Source organism: Pongo pygmaeus, chromosome 4 (genome assembly GCF_028885625.2).
Source record: "Pongo pygmaeus isolate AG05252 chromosome 4, NHGRI_mPonPyg2-v2.0_pri, whole genome shotgun sequence".
NCBI classification, from domain to species: domain Eukaryota; kingdom Metazoa; phylum Chordata; class Mammalia; order Primates; family Hominidae; genus Pongo; species Pongo pygmaeus.
In genome coordinates this window covers 149076675-149093462 of record NC_072377.2, presented here as the reverse complement: position 1 = coordinate 149093462, position 16788 = coordinate 149076675, and the positions used below count along the sequence as shown (strand labels likewise).

Sequence of the window (16788 nt, the reverse complement as noted above, 5' to 3'; positions counted from 1 at the left end):
ATCTTTGACATGCTGCCTGGAGGTGGGATAACTCTATTCTTGCCACCAATCAAGTGGATGAACCTATTAAAATGCTTTCAACAGCAATGAAATCAAACAGCATTAAGCTATAGGGAAAAGTATTTGTTCAGGTCACAGTAAAATAAGACTGGCGTACTTAATTTGGGACTCTGACTCTATTTCTTTTTAATTCTCTTAGTTAGATCCAATGCTCAGGCAAAGTGGCACATCAGCAACTGAAAAAAAAAATCCAGAGAAAAAAGAGATAATATATTCCTTGAGTCTCTATTTTAAAAGCAAGGAAACTTTTCCAGAAACCATTAATAAACTTTAATTCCACCTCATTGTTTCAAACTGAGTCAGATCCTCAAACTTGGGCCAGTCCTTGTGAACTGAAAATTGACATGTTCTTATTACCTTAGACAGAGTTGCTTGTATCAAACACTAATAAAATAAATGGAATTCACAAAGTTCACTTGAACTAATCATGACACATCCCTAGAAAAGTGAAGTTGATCTTCCAAAATGCAAGGCTATCACCTGATGGGAAGTAAATAGAGTGGAGGAGGATAGACTCAAGACCACAACAGTAGGTGAGAACCCTCTCCCGTTATATAGGATTATTATTTGGGGAAAAGTATACTTGATAATGGTAATTATTTTCCAAATCAACAGGTCTTTTATTGCATCATTTAAATATCACAGTTAGTTCTCTGGAACCATCTGGCATCTTGTTTATGTAACCAGACAACTGTTACATCTTACTCAGCTTGCTGAACTGTCCCTTTTTCAGAGACATAGATACCATCCAAAATTTTTCTGATACTCTTGTTTTTACCTGTTGTGGCTTGCTAAATCAAAGCAGTTGAATTTGAAACAAGTTCAATGTCATTTCCTTCCAGGATTAAGTCATCTTTCTGGGCTTGAGATACTGAACAAGAAACACCTGTCCTCATCTGAACCCTGTGGAAATTTTATATATATATATATATATTTTTTTTTTTTTTTTTTTTTTTTTTTTGAGATGGAGTTTTACTCTTGTTGCCCAGGCTGGAGTGTAATGGCGTGATCTCAGCTCACTGCAACCTCAGCCTCCTGGGTGCAAGTGATTCTCCTGCCTCAGCCATTCAAGTAGCTGGGATTACAGACGCCCGTCAGCATGCCTGGCTAATTTTTTTGTAGTTTTAGTAGAGATGGGGTTTCACCATGTTGGCCAGGCTGGTCTCAAATTCCTGACCTCAGGAGATCCTCCTGCCTTGGCCTCCCAAAGTGCTGGTATTACAGGCATGAGCCGCCTCACCTGGCCTTATCCAAGAAATGTCTGATTTCAAAAAGAGACCTATTCTCAGGGATAATGACATTGATGGGGAAGTGAGCATACACAGACCTCATATTGTAATGGAAGTCCAGTGTAACATCTTTGATCATGTTCTGTACATTACCACGAATAGCGCAAACGGTAACCACTTTCTTTCTATTTCGCCCCTTTTGTCAACCTTGAGCCTCTTCTTTTCCTTTCCAAAGAGACTAAGTTCTACACTGATGTGACTGAAGTCTCTCTGCAGGTTTCCTCTGAGGCCCTTCACAAAAACTATGCATCCCTTCAGAGTGATGTTGACATTTTCTGAAATATCAACAGTCTGCCGAAAATGGTCTTCATTCTCACAGTAGATGCAGCAAACACTGGTAAAAATTTTTATATAACACACACACACACATATATATATATATATATATATTTAAATTAGAACCCAGAATCCTATCACTTCATAATATGATATTGCTGACTCTCTCCAGACAGCTCTTCAGGCATGCACATATGCGTAAATTGTGTAAACTATATATACTTAACTGTAACCTTTTTTCCTATGCAATCTGCTGTAGAAATCTTTTCATTTAGATTTATATGACCATTTTTGCCAACTAAAATACCCCATTGTAAGCAAATGCTTTAGTTTAGAACTTTCCAGTAAGCATGCCATGAATGGACTTCAGGTACATCTCAAGCTGTTAATCCACTCGGTCCTCAGTATAGCCAGGTGAAGCCAGGGGCTTCCCAGCATATAGCTTTATTAGAGCAAGATTCTGATGGCCCTGCTCAATGATAAAATTTGTAAAGCATAGCCACTAATTTCCACCAGTTTTTGATGTTTCTGTTATTTCAAACTTTTCATTATTAGAAACAAATTACTATAAATATTATTAATCATATATTTTTTCCCAGTTGTCGGTTCTGGCAATAAAATTTTAGACACTTGTATTTTCAGCAGGTTTTTTAAGGCTGCAAGAAATAGACGTGCATAGCACTCTTTAAGTATTAGAACCTTATTGTTGAGACATATGAAGATGTAGAAAGATAGTGGTTACATTCCCATCAGCTGTTTATCAAGACACTCATCAAGTTCATTTGATATCACTTGGAATAACAGTTAAAAAATAAGGTGATCTGCTCACTAGACTTGCTAATATTTAGACATCCTAAAGTGGAGTAATGTCAAACCAGTACAGAGGAGGTTGGCTTCCCTAATATTCAGCTAACCTATGGATGGTTTGAGCCAGAACTTGTTCCGTGGGTACCAGAGGTGTTTCCATTCAAATTTCTCAGGGGTGTGTGTGCGTGTGTGTGTACTTCCAAGCACATAAAAGAGAGGCAGAGAAGTGGGCAGGCAGTAGGCAGACAAAAAACACAGGCAGACAAACAACATTTTCTGATGAAATTGGCTGAGCTTAAAATATTTTTAAAAGGTTAGAAACCTAAAACAACACTTTTCCAAAAATTCATATTATTAGTTCCATTTTACAAAGAAGGTGGAGGAGGCTCAAAGACTAACAAAAGCAGAAAGTCTTCAGAGTGATCTTTGACTCAAAATTTTACACTCTCTAGTTGAAGCCAGCTTTATTATCCAGAAAGGAACTGGTAGTGATGCAGGACAAGCAAGACCCAAAATTGAGGCTTAGCCTGGGAGGGTTTTTGGCTCTGCCCGGGGGTTCTCGGCTTTGCCCAGTGAAGAATTCAAGGGTGAACTTTTATTGAAGCAGCAGTGTATAGCAGCTAGCAGAGGTACTGCTCCTTGTAGAGCAGGACTACCCCATAGGCAATGTGCCCTGAGTGGCAGCTCAAAGGCAAGTCTGCATGCATATTTATACCTACTTTAAATTATATGCAGAAATTCCTAGGAAAAGAGTGGCAACTTCAAGTTGTTTGGCCATTATTATGGATAAAGGTAGCAACTTCCAGATGTTGCCATGGCAATGGTAAATTAACGTGGCACACTGGTGGGGTTTGTCTCATGGAAAGCTGTTTCCCCCGCTGGACCTGTTTTAGCTCATTCTCTATTTGGCCTGGTGTCTGAGCCCTGCCTACACAGTCAAGTAGCATGGGCTGCCCAGTTGCCATTTTCTAAATTTGTGGAAAAAGTTCATGTTGATTTGGGTGAAATTTGACCTTGATAGAAAAGAACAATTTGGCAAGTTCGTATTCAGTGAACTGCATGATGAAGGTGCCAGATCCACATTAGCATAGCACAATCACAAATGACTGTACAGTAGTCCTCCATGAAAAATGGCTACATTAATGATTGCTTACTGATCAGTCTGAGTTCTAGGATAAGATTTGCTAAGAACATCCCTGAGAGGCCTTGAGTTGTTCAGCACTAGTACTATACAGTATGGATTTTATGTGGTGTTCATCATCATCTTATATATTCAGACTATATAAAGGTTGCCAATAAGCAAACACAAAATCAGATGGGTAAATACATCTTGATATTAAATTCTGTAGAAATTGATAAATAAGCTCTAAAGTTACAATGATTTATCAGAATGATTAAAGCTATAATTTTTATACCATTGATTTGAACCACACAGACACTGCTGCTGAAAGGAGCCAATCATGTATACCTTACCTGAAAAACAAAATTTTAAAACTTTGTAATCATGTTAAATATATTCATGTAAAAAATGGATCTGACATGGGCAAAATATGCAGAATACACATATGCACCAATAGTCACTTTATTACGAACACTTGGTTGGCTCCTTGTTTTCTGAATAAACAAAGTGGGCAAGGAGACTCTAACTTTCTCCATAATTACACTTTCGAGATCACTTTATTCACCAAATATTGCTTCAGATGCTATTATGTGCCAGGCAGACAAAAGGATGCAACACTAAGCAAGATGGATATCCCACCTTCAAAAAGCCTGAAGTCTAGAGAGAGACAAACAATTACAATTGTTTATCTGACAATTACTAGACAGTGTAATGGGAACTCTGCTTGGAGAAGAGCAAGGCATGGTTGCTCCTAACCTACATTTTGGAGGAGCGACTTCTTATCTGATCTGACAAAAAAGTTAGGTAAAAAATGGTAAGAATAAGAGAATATCCTGTGAAAAGGCCGGAAGTTCAGAGAAAAATATTCATTCAGGGAACTGCAAATATTCAGGCATGTCTAGAACATAAAGTCTAAGTGGGGAATGGTGTAAAAACCTCAAGAGGTTGAAGAAATAAGCTACAAGCACATCACAAACTCCAAAGCAATTAAATAATTTGGACATTATTCTGAGGGCAATTGAGAGCAAGCTTGCCAGATAAAATGTAGAAGGCCCAGCTAAATGTGAATTTCAAATAAACAACAAATAACTTTTTTAGTATAAATATGTCTTAATTATTACTAAAAACATACTATTAAAAAATCATTGTTTATTTGAAATCCAAATAACTGGGTATTCTGTGTTTGTATTTTCTTAATCTGACGACCTTCACAGGAAGCCACTAAAGGAGTTTAAGCAGAAGAGTTAAATGATATAATTTGAGCTTTAGAGAGATACCACTGGTTGTGATATAGAAAACAAATTCATTCATTTGTTCACCTATGATATCATTTTTTGAGCAGCCACCTTTTATTCCAGGCAAAGATTTAAGTAAGACACAAATCTGTAATTACAAAAAAAACTTAGGGCAGTGTCTTTTGAGTGGCATCCTTCCTATTTTTGCCATATTTTCCCTTCCTGTATTGATAATTATGCTGTAGTATGTAGACTGGTTAACTGTATAGCACATTGACTATGGAGCCAGATAATCCGGATTCAGTCTCTGATTTCCTCTACTCATGAATTGTGCAAGATACTTAACCTCTTATGTCTCAGTCTCTTTATCTGGGAAGAAAGAATATAATGTTTTCTGCAAATTGTAGGGATCAAATGAGTTAATGTATGTAAAGCCCTTAGAACAGTGTCTAACACAGAATAAACTTTATGAAAGCATCCATTCTTACTCTAAGTATTAACTTATGTTTACTTCAAGTAAATTTTTTTTAACCTAGACTTACCTAAAAGCAAAACGTTGTATCATGATTACAAGTGGAAAATTAATTATTTCATTTGCCATGAATAGAAGTTCATAGCATAAATTCAACTTAAAAAATACAATAATAACAACAAACAATCATACTGGATTTATTATTTTACAAAATAACAATGAAACATTTTTTAAATCTCACTGTTACATTTTACAGAAGAGGAAATTGAGGCTCAGAAGAGGAGAGATCTTCCTCGGTCATAGTGACTTTAGCACGCAGCAGGGGAATGTATCTGTGGTCATTAATTCCTAATTCAGGGCTTTCTCCAATGTATCTACGGCTGTTCTATCATAAAGTTTTAGCATACATACCTGCAGAGCTGCATAGCTTTGGACCTTTAATTTTTCTAAAAGCCTTGTAGTCAAGTATTACTTCCTGCACTGCCATTTCTGAACCTTTCTTTATTGTTGCCTGTCATTCTTTTCACTGGGCTTTCTAAAGTTCCATCTCACTCAGCCCTTAAGAGAGGAGTAAAATTCTCATCTCACTGGAGCGGGAGCAGAGCTCTCTAGCTGCTGTTCCTGTGGTCAGGTGAGATGGATCTTCCCATTGAAGAAAATTCAGAAGAAGCTTGTAGATACACACATACACACACACATGCACACACACATTTTTCTGCACCTATCAATACCTCTCTTTTAACATTAGATCCCTCCTCTTTACTCTTCCATTGGCTCCTTTCTTTTTCACTCCCTCTTCTGTTCTATTTTAGTTTTTCCTGGTTCTGAGCTCCTGGAGAGGCACGCAAAGTAGGAAGTAAAATACGTCAGCAGCCTTAATGCAAAGAGACAAATGTTGCAATTGCTAAAATCAAAATATTCATTCATGTACCACCTAAAATTACTCTGGTTGACATACGTCAGAAAACTGCTGAAAAGAATCCTGTCCCCAGAATTCTAGGCAAACAAGGAGTGAAAAGCTGAAACCCCAGTCGTCTGACACCAAGAAAGCAGCACCTCTCCAAGTAGACATGCTGATGACCAAGGACAAACTTTTTATTTTTCTATGGCAGGCCTTTTCACATGTAGTGATGATTTATAAGCTTTCAAAATAAACGATGCCCTAATAATGCAAGTACACACAACTAGCACCATTCAGTGTCCTGTATTTATGTGCTAGATTTTACAAGTCAAGGCGGTCCTCATAAGGATTTTGATAAAGAAATGTAATTCATACCTGGATGGCTGCAGCAAGCATTTAAAATACAAAATCCATTTAGTACCGATTAGCTTTAGAACATTAGTTATGTAATCTGCCACAATGGCAGATATTAGACAGAACGTTTTTCTCTTCCCTTTGAAACAGTTTATCAATAACCCTTGCTCCTGACAAGCCCTTAGGAGGAAAGCATTTATCAGAGTGTATTATAAAACTCAAAAAATAAAAGCTGAAACTAGTGTTTATAAGGAGAATACAGGCTGATTGCAAAGACTTGAGAAAAGACTGTTTAGTCCCCAAGGCACTTTAGGCAAGAGGAGAAGTCAAGCTTGCAGAGATGCATTGGTAGTGCTCTGGAGTAGAGGGAAGAAATCTGTTAGGGGATTCTTAAAATGTAATGTGCAGACATGAGAGAGTTGTACAATACAGTAAGTAATATTAGCTTTCAACAAGCAATGTGAAATGTATAGATAATATGGTGCTTTTTGAATTTGCAAATGTCACAGAATTCATAATACCCGGTGGAGTTGAACAAGCAATAAAAGCCTTGTATGAGGAATGATAATACTTATAACTTGCACAATGTTGTGCTATTCTTCTTGAAGATGGGAACTGAAGAGTATCTTGTAGTTAGAGCAGCAATCTAGAAGTTCTCGACTCCAGTTTTTTTTTTGAGAAGTCACTTAATTTCTTCCAGGTCTCTATTCTACTTTTGGAAAAATAGCTTCCAGGTGTATCCTCCAGAGGCCTAAAAGTAAAGGTTCTCAATGCTTGCAGCAAATTAGAATTACATGGGAAATTATGAAAAAGAATTAGTAAACAGCACCCAAAATTAACTAAGACTTATGGATACTAGGACCCAAACATTTTTTGTTGTTGTTGAATTTAAATATCTCAAATGATTCTAATGTCCAATCAGAGTTAAGAGCCATTGGCTGAGAAGAGTAGTTCTCAAAATATGCTGAATATCGGGAAGTTTTAAAAATCCAAATGCTCATGTCACACAATATCAATTAAATCAGAATTTCTGGGGATAGACCCCAATGCCAGTAATTTATAAAGCTTCCCAAATGATTCCCAAGTGTAGCCAACTTAGTGGGCCATTGGTCTATATTATTGTATCTGAAACTTTAATGTGTATATGGATGGTTTGGGGGATCTTATTAAAATGTAGATTCTTATTCAGTACATGGGACCTGATAACTCTTAATTTCACAGCAAACTCTTAGTTGATGCAGCTGTTGCTGCTCCATGCACTGCATTTGATGTAACAAAGAAGTCTCGAGGAATTAAATGCAAACTCCTGACATAAGCATTCAAAGCCCTCCATATTCATCAGGAACTTTATGTACAGTGCTTTGGGCTAAGACCCAAAAGTCCTTAAATGGCACATTCTCCTCCTCACAAGATCCACAAATGTTTTATTTCAGTACTATTTCCCAACCCTCCTCTTAGAAAATACAAAAAAAAAAAAATGGGAAAATGGAAAATGAATGCTGCAACAGCTATTTGAAAAGAGCATTTGGTGTCATGTCATGCTGGATCCTTTTTACCTTCAGTAGGGATGGATGGCACCAGGTTCAAGAGGCCAAAGAGGAGATCTGGAGCCAGTGAATGAAACAGAGGTTTATTTGTGGGTACTTACTTACCAGGGTAGTCCAGTGGCAATGGGCTCGACAGGAGAACTGCAACAGCTTGTGGAAAAGGGGCCAGTGTGAAACGGTAGGATAGTTAAGAGGCTAAAGTCTTAGTACAGGTAGGATAAGATAGTGAGTTAAATTAGTATGATGGTCCTGGAAGTGAAGAGAAGGATATCAAGTGATATATAGGAGATAAATGTCAAAGTACTTGATTAAAAGTTGGACCTGGATAAGAGGTGGATAAGGAATAAGGTAATGTTATGTGTAATTTCCATATTTCTGGACTCCATAACCTAAAGGATGGTGGTACCATTCACTGAAGCAGGAGAGATTACATTAGAAGAGGACTAAATTTTGTAGAGTTTTTTGAAGGGAGAATTATTGTTTGTGTATGTGACTTTGCTTTAGTTTTGCTTTTTTGTCTGTTTGTTTGTTTGTTTTGAGGAGATAAGGGATGAGAAGATGGGCTCTCGTGACTTTACTTTGTGATATTTTTAATTAGAGGTGCCCTTGCTGAGACATGCAAGTACAGAAGCCAAGTAAGAAGTTAACTAACTTCTTACTTGCAACTTGAGTTACAAGTAGCTCAGTAGAAAAAGGTCTAAATTGGAGATCAAAATGCATTTAATCTTTTTTTTTTCAGTTGGTCATTGAGTCCACAAGATTGAATGAGATCATTTAGAGAAAGTGGGAAGAAGACCTCAGATTGAACATGGAGAAACAACATTTAGTGGAGAGAAAAAAAAGAATAAATTGTCAAAGGAGATATAGAACAAAAAGGAAAACCAAGTATTTTTTGCACAATGGAAGGCAAGAGGAGAGAGTATTTTAATAAAGAGGGAGTGATCAATTTGTATTCCTATTGAGAAACCAAGTAAGATCAACACTGAGAAGTGTACATCAAGTGATTTATGTGAATATGTTTTATACACAAAAAGAAAACAAATAATTATTTTAAACTCAAATTAACAAATCACATAACATAAAATTTTTAAAAAGCAACAAATAGTCTTTCTAAATCCTAGATTGCAATCTACTTTTTGTCACCCGCATAGTACCTACAAGGTTCCCCACAGAGTAACTATTCAATAAATATGCACTGCCTCGAATTAAAAAAAAAAAAGCATGCTGTTTATATAGCACTTTTACTTACCGCCCTCCCATAGCACCATAACAACCTCAATGTGGCAACACTTATTTTTTTTTTTTTTTTTTTTTTTTGAGAGGGAGCCTCGCACTATCGCCCAGGCTGGAGTGCAGTGGCCTGATCTCGGCTCATCACAAACGCCGCCTCCTGGGTTCATGCCATTCTCCTGCCTCAGCCTCCCGAGTAGCTGGGACTACAGGCACCCGCCACCACGCCTGGCTAATTTTTTGTATTTTTAGTAGAGACAGGGTTTCACCGTGTTAGCCAGGATGGTCTCGATCTCCTGACCTCGTGATCTGCCCGCCTCGGCCTCCCAAAGTGCTGGGATTACAGGAGTGAGCCACTGCGCCCTGCCGGCAACCCTCATTTCTTAAGTTATTACTGTCAGGTGTATCTGGCATACAGGGTATGCTTAAGTTACGTTATTGCTCTCAGATGCATCTGCCATAAAAGATCATTCTCAGGATATGCTTAGGTTAAGTTATTGCTGTCAGGTGCATCTACCATACATCTAGTCATACCTCCTGCCTGGATTCATACACTTCCTGGAGATAAATAGCAAAATATCATGTGTTAATACAATGGAGAAGCTGTGTATAACCCAGTCTTAAGACTTGAGGCCCAAGAGCTGCAGACTGCAGGAGTCACTCTATGACTACCCCATTATAAATGGCCTGAGTGTCAGATGGGGCTTAGAAGCTGTCCCAAATTATATGTTGCAGTAATAACAGAATTGGGTGTCAGAAAAATCCTTAAAATGTATAACCATGGCAGGAAGTGTCCGAAAACACCCAAACCGTCAAGATTTTTAATAGATGTTTGTTATATCTGCCTCCATCCTTTTAACTTTTAGAGTAATCACCTTTGCGTAGGTTTTTTTAAGATAACCCAAGTCTAACACATTAATTTCCTATCTGGCCTTTTCATCTTGTGTCTTTTTTCTCATCCATTTCATTTCCCAAGTTGCTATGCAAATAATTTCTATAAAACACAGCTTTAATTATTATGCCACATTTTAAAAAATTATCAATAGTCCCTATTGCCAATAAGGTAAAAGTAGTTGGATGACTCCAGTGGAGGAAACTCTGATGAACCCAAAAGCATGTTCCAAGAGAGTCAGCTATTGAGCTTCTATTGTGCAGAGGACTGAATGTTGAATTGAAACTATATCAGCCTCTGAGAGTCCTAGAATCTATGACAACTCAGTTGTAAAAAGCATGATGAGTGCCCAGATTCTGGTTTCTAATATTATTATTCAGTAAAAGGAAGCAGAACTCCTTGAAGAAATGGCTGATTATTAGGGCTGGCCAGGAAAAAATACAAGATGAGTCTGGAGCATCTAGTAATTTCTTTTTCTTTTTCTTTTTTTTTTTTTTTGAGACGGAGTCTCGCTCTGTTGCCCAGGCTGGAGTGCAGTGGCGCGATCTCAGCTCACTGCAAGCTCTGCCTCCCGGGTTCATGCCGTTCTCCTGCCTCAGCCTCCCAAGTAGCTGGGACTACAGGTGCCCGCCACCACGCCCGGCTAATTTTTTGTATTTTTAGTAGAGATGGGGTTTCACCATTTTAGCCAGGATGGTCTCAATTTCTAAAAGTAAGGAAGTACTCAAAAATCAAAAGGTTAGGGGATTGTCAAGGGATGCAAGTTCTGACCTGAAAAAGCTCCCAATGGCCAAAGGTAGAACAATCGAGCAAGAAAATAAATAACAAATGTAGTAGTGAATTATAACACAAAGTATAAAATAAATGTACATGAGTCTATGCTTATATAAATAAATTAATAGATAGATAATAGATAGAGGTGGGAAGAGACAAATCTCCCTACAGAAGAATTCCACATAATTTATGTATTTCCACCAGAAAGTGAAGTTTAGTTCTCCACTCTCCTCTTTGAGTGTAGGTTGGACAGAGTGACTTGCTTCCAAAGAATAGCATATGGAAGAGGGAAAAAGCAACTTTGTAGTGCAGAATCTGGTAAACATTACCCTCATCATCTAATCAAGGTTAACGTCACCAAACATAGGTCGTGTTCACATGTTCATGGCGTGTACTCTGAAATGATATAATGAGGACACTTTCGTGGTCTTCTCAGAAATCCATAACCCTAGTCTAATCATGAGAAACATATTAGATGAACACAAGTTGAGAGAAATTGTACAAAATATCTGACCAGTACTCCTTAAATGGTGAAAGTTCTGAATAATGAGGAAAGACTGAAAAATTTTCATAGACCAGAGGAGATTAAGAAGGCATGACAACCAAATGTACATGGTATCTTGGTTGTGAACCTAGAACAACAACAACAACAACAAAAACAGAAACAACTATAAATATTAGTGGGAAAGCTTTGAAATCTGAATAATGTGTAAAATTTCATTAATAGCAATGTAACAGTGTTGGTTATTAATTATAACAAATGTATAGTTAATGTAAGATATTAATATGGGAAAGAGCAAGTTGAGAGGTAAATGAGAACTCCCTGTACTGTCTTTGCAACTTTTCTATAAGTCTAAACCTACTTTGAAATAAAAATTTTATTTTAAAAAATACCAGCCATCTAAGACTCTTCTCTCATCCCATTAATTACCTACTTTCCTACCCTGGGTATGACTCTAAGGCAGCTAAAAAATATGGAAGCAAATGGAACAAAACATAGAACAAGATTTCCAGCTACACAGAGCCTGGTGCATAGAAACCACTCAAATTTCTATTGAAGAAAGAAATAAAATTGAAGACCATACAAAGGATTGTGAAAAAAGGTGTAAAAATGAAATGAACACCTAACCTTAAACTGATGTCTTTTGTGTCCTGACAGAGAAGATAAGATACATTAAAAAAAAATAATAAAAAAAATAAAAAGCTACAACACAAAGAGAAAGTGAGTTGTGCCATCAGTTCTCTGTGAAAGTTTGGAAACATTTATTCAAACTGGATGTTGACATTCATTATTTTAATACAGCTTCACAAGAGTATCTGGACAGCTATGAATACTTCCATTTCATAGCTGAGGAGACTCAGACACAGGAAGGCTAAGTGCTTTGCTTGAGGTGTCCTTGTGTCCTTGAACAAGGATTTCAACAAACTACAGTGAAAGTGAATTTGTTCTAGGCCCGTATCTCACTTATGTAACATAAATGACATAAAATCTCCCATTTCTAACACTTAAGAATTTATTAATTAACAAGTGTAGAAGCCACCAGATTGTGTTGATCTAAATGACAATGAGCAGGATATATGAGGTATACCAGTCAGCAGAGAATGTTAAACCAATCCAGCTTCTGAAGTTTAGGAATTCATAAACAATGTGCATACATGTGAACATGATTCCCCAACACGGCAATCTAAATACTCATGACCAACTGTTGAGCCAAAATTCTAATCCTTCTTTAGACCACAACTCAAATTCAAGCATTAATTATGTATCTTCTTTTCCATATAGCATCTCTCTGACAGGCTGCCCTGTACTCTCATAGGTATGATTTGCCTTCTTTGGGGAGAAGAAGAAGGGCTGTGAATGGATGAAAGAAAAGCCTCCTTTTCTATGGTAAATGCTAATTCTCTAGCCCTGCTGGTCTGCAAACTAGCACCTCATCTCCACATTATACATGTGCATCTCCAGAATGGACAAACCTGGTCAAGGACTTGAATAAATTATGTCAAGAAAAGGGGTTCATATGCAATTATGGTCACCAACCTTGAAAACTCTTCAGGTTAACTGGAAGTCTAGTTTAACACGTTTAAAACAAAACAAAACAAAATAAATAAAACTATTTTGGGAATAGGTGCACTTCCGCTATAAAAGGGTCCTGGGCTTTAAATTTAACAATTGTCTGTTTTTTCTTAAGTCTTTTTCTTCTCCCTGAGTTAAACTGTTGTGCTTTTGTTATAATAATGTCTAGATTCCCATATTATCATCATCACCATCATCACATTCAATAATTGCAAACTTTTATCAAGTTTTTGCTAAATGCTGTGCAAGATGCTATACTAAGCAGTGAATTTTCTCCTTCAGTCTTAAAAAAAAAATGGTCCTATAGGACAGGTACTATTGTATTAACTACGCTTTACAGATGGCTAAATCGAGACTGCTACTAGGGAATGGCAGGACTCTGATATAAAGCCTGATTCAGAGCCCATGCTCTAACCACTTGCATAATGTGCTTTCACAGTTTAGGAGAAAAATTGCATGTTCAGTTCCCCAACTTGGCTAGGTTAGATTAGATTTCCTCTTAGGGCCTTTCTAACTTTGATAATAAAATATAAGCTCCATGAGGACATAGTTTCGTCCTTTTAAAATTTCTTTTCAGTGCTGTGTCCACAGTGCTGGAAAAATATTTGGCACAGAATAGGCATGCAATACCATTTTATTGAATGAATGCTTGATAACATTCTGTGTATGCAGTAGAATATGTTGGAAAAGACTGAAGCTTGGAGTCAGGAAAACTTAAGGAGTGAATTGGTTGTGTGTAAAATAGATAACATCCCTGTACCAGGAAAATGAGCAAAGCAATTCCTTTCTTATAGGCAGCTCTTCAAGACAAATGAGAAAATGTAAGCAAAACATTACAGAGCTGGAACATTGTATGAGTTCTTACTATTGTTGCGTGTCATCAGAAGTTTTCTTGCATTACCTGTTTCTCTCCTTTCTCACTGGGTTTCTTATTAGAAACCATGTATGTATATTTGAATTTATTCCTTGATCATGCCTGGCTTACTCAATTATTGGTCAAACCTCATCTATGAATATTTTAGAGACACTTTTGGATTCTAGTTTCATAAACAAAAATACCATCACCAGAATCACCAATGGAATCTGTCTGAATGCAGATGATAAGTCAGTGCAATGACTTTGAAGAGGGGAGAGAAAAGATGGGTCAACTTTCATTTTAGGTAACAGGGACACGTGCATTCATGGGAAACAGAAGTCATTGGATTGGAGGAAAGAGATATTGCAACAAAATAGGCTATTATGGGGGACAACATCTACCTACTGTGAAGTACCTGAGAGAATAGGCTCCTTATTTTTATTCCTCAAAAATGAAGCAGCATGTGCCAGTTGGAGTTCTCAGTAGAAATGTGACTGTATGTATGTGTATCTGTTCCAATTCAAGTTTTTGACAAATGAAGAAAAACAGTTTCAGTACAGATCACAAAACGAGCATCCTCAGAGGAGGGAAAAGAAAGCTGAGGTTTTCCCAAGCATCTTATTTATTGCCAAGCACATCCAAAACTGTTTGCTTTCTCCTGCTTCATGAATTTTCTGTGTTCTTCTCGGCACCGGCCCAGTAGATCTGGAAACCAATTTCCCCTTGGTCAGGAGCTGGCACTTCAGTTGATCAGTGTAATCCAGGCTTCCCATGACCAGTCTACTCTCAACAGATGTTGCAAAAGATTGTCCAGATTTGCCATTCTTTTCCTGGCAGCTTTCCTGTTTTTTTGTTTTGTTTTGTGTTTTTTTTTTTTCTTCTGAAGTCTGATGTTTCCTTGCATTACACAGTGTCGGTCTAAGGAGCAGATATGTTAACAGAGCTCTTTTTCTAAGCTGATTCCCCAATACCATTTGCTGATTAAATTCCTGATCACTGTACAGGCTTTGCACAAAAAGGAGGAACTAGGACATATTCAAAATTAACTATCATCTAAGAATTGGAAATTATGCATTTACTTTCCATAAAAAATTATTGTGAAAGCATTTTATTTTACAGCCAAAGCTGGTCTGCGATGATATGCAAAAGAGAACACAAAACATTTTTTTTTTTGAGATGGAGTTTCACTTTTGTTGCCCAGGCTGGAGTGCGACTGCATGATCTTCGTTCACTGCAACTTCCACCTCCCGAGTTCAAGAGATTCTCCTGCCTCAGCCTCCTGAGTAGCTGGGATTACAGGCATGTGCCACCATTTCTGGCTAATTTTTTATTTTTAGTAGAGGCAAGATTTCTCCATGTTAGTCAGGCTGGTCTCGAACTCCTGATCTCAGGTGATCCGCCTGCCTCGGCCTCCCAAAGTCCTGGGATTACAGGCATGAGTCACCGTGTCCAGCCAACATAATTTTTATATGGCTGAAAATACTAAAATTGTTCTAAACTACCTTTAAAGGTAATTTTGGAAGCCTACAAAACATACTGGATACGCTATGTATTATTAAAAAAACACATGGCAGATGACACCACTTTGTCTAAACACTAATTATTTGTCCTATTTCTATATCACCTTTCTTTTCCATTAGCTTAAATAACAGGTTTCTTTTCCAATTGCTTAAATAACAGGTTTAGAAATGACAATATATACTTTCTCTGGAAAACATAGAATGGAGAACATTTTCTACAGATGTTCTGTTTCCACCTGTAAGCATTTTCATAGATACAAGCCAATTTTTGGAAAACATTGAGAAACAATGTCTTTACCATTTCACAGACTAGTCAATAATTTCAGTTTCAATGAACAAGAGGTTCATTTGTGTTACCTTAAGGGAGAAGGCTTTATTACAAGGATAGCCAGGGACTGGAGCAGAAGAGTGAGGGGGTCCAGATCTGAGCCAACTTGAGGGATTGCCTGCTCTCCTGTGTACCCCTCAGGTGCTCCACAGCCTCTGTGATTGCTCTGCTTCTCTCTGCATGATTCCTCCATTTTCTCCTTTTACTGGCTTCCTCCTCTCATCCCTAACCTGGAGCCAAATTACATATGGATTAATCTTATGCATATTCATCTGTAAATGCTTCTCACACACAGAGAGAAGTGAGCATAAGATGGGTATCTTGAAACTGCTGTTCTCTCAATCAGTTTCAGTTTCCAGGTGCCTCACATACTGTGATTATCTCACTACATTGAGTGTAATTCTAGTATTTAAAGATACACATTTTCAATAAAACATGGCAAGCCAACTAACTACTTCCTCTGGTACTCTGCTGAGAAAAAAATAATCTTTCCCAAAGCTATTGAAAAATCACACTATATTTGGATTTTTCAGGACACAGTATGCTGGTCCCCAAAGTGGCACCTCTGTAACTCTGTAATGGATTATTAAGGGCAAATTTGACTTCCTGTAATACCAACTGCCTTTGGGGACCATCCTTCAAATACACAGCTCCACTGTGCATTTTTTAGGTCTTCTTAAAACTTTTGGCTCTGGCACACCCATAGCATTTTTTGCTTCCATATTACATCTCATCTTCACAGTTTCTCAATTCTAAATTCTGAAGGAGAATCTGATTGGCTTGCCTCCATTTTTATTCCATAAAATAGATAATAGTTTACTGACTAGAATATAGATTGCTTGGCCATAGATCAACTGTTTATTCCAGTTTAGTTTTCTGGGGATGTAGAAGAGAGGAGTGGTTATGACCACCTAAAATCAGGAATTGTAGACTACGGCATTTTCTTTCTTTTTTCTTTTTTTTAGTGAATTGGACTTTATCTAGTTTCTTATTGCTGCTGTAAAAATTATCACAAATTGATTGGCTTAAAGCAGCAAAAATTTACTACTATAC

At 37.4% G+C, this 16788-nt stretch overlaps 1 pseudogene; it reads right to left on the bottom strand.

Moving 5' to 3' along the window:
- Positions 1-761: 761 nt before the first annotated feature.
- On the bottom strand, positions 762-9578 carry LOC129037123 (large ribosomal subunit protein uL6-like; annotated as a pseudogene).
- Positions 9579-16788: the final 7210 nt, after the last annotated feature.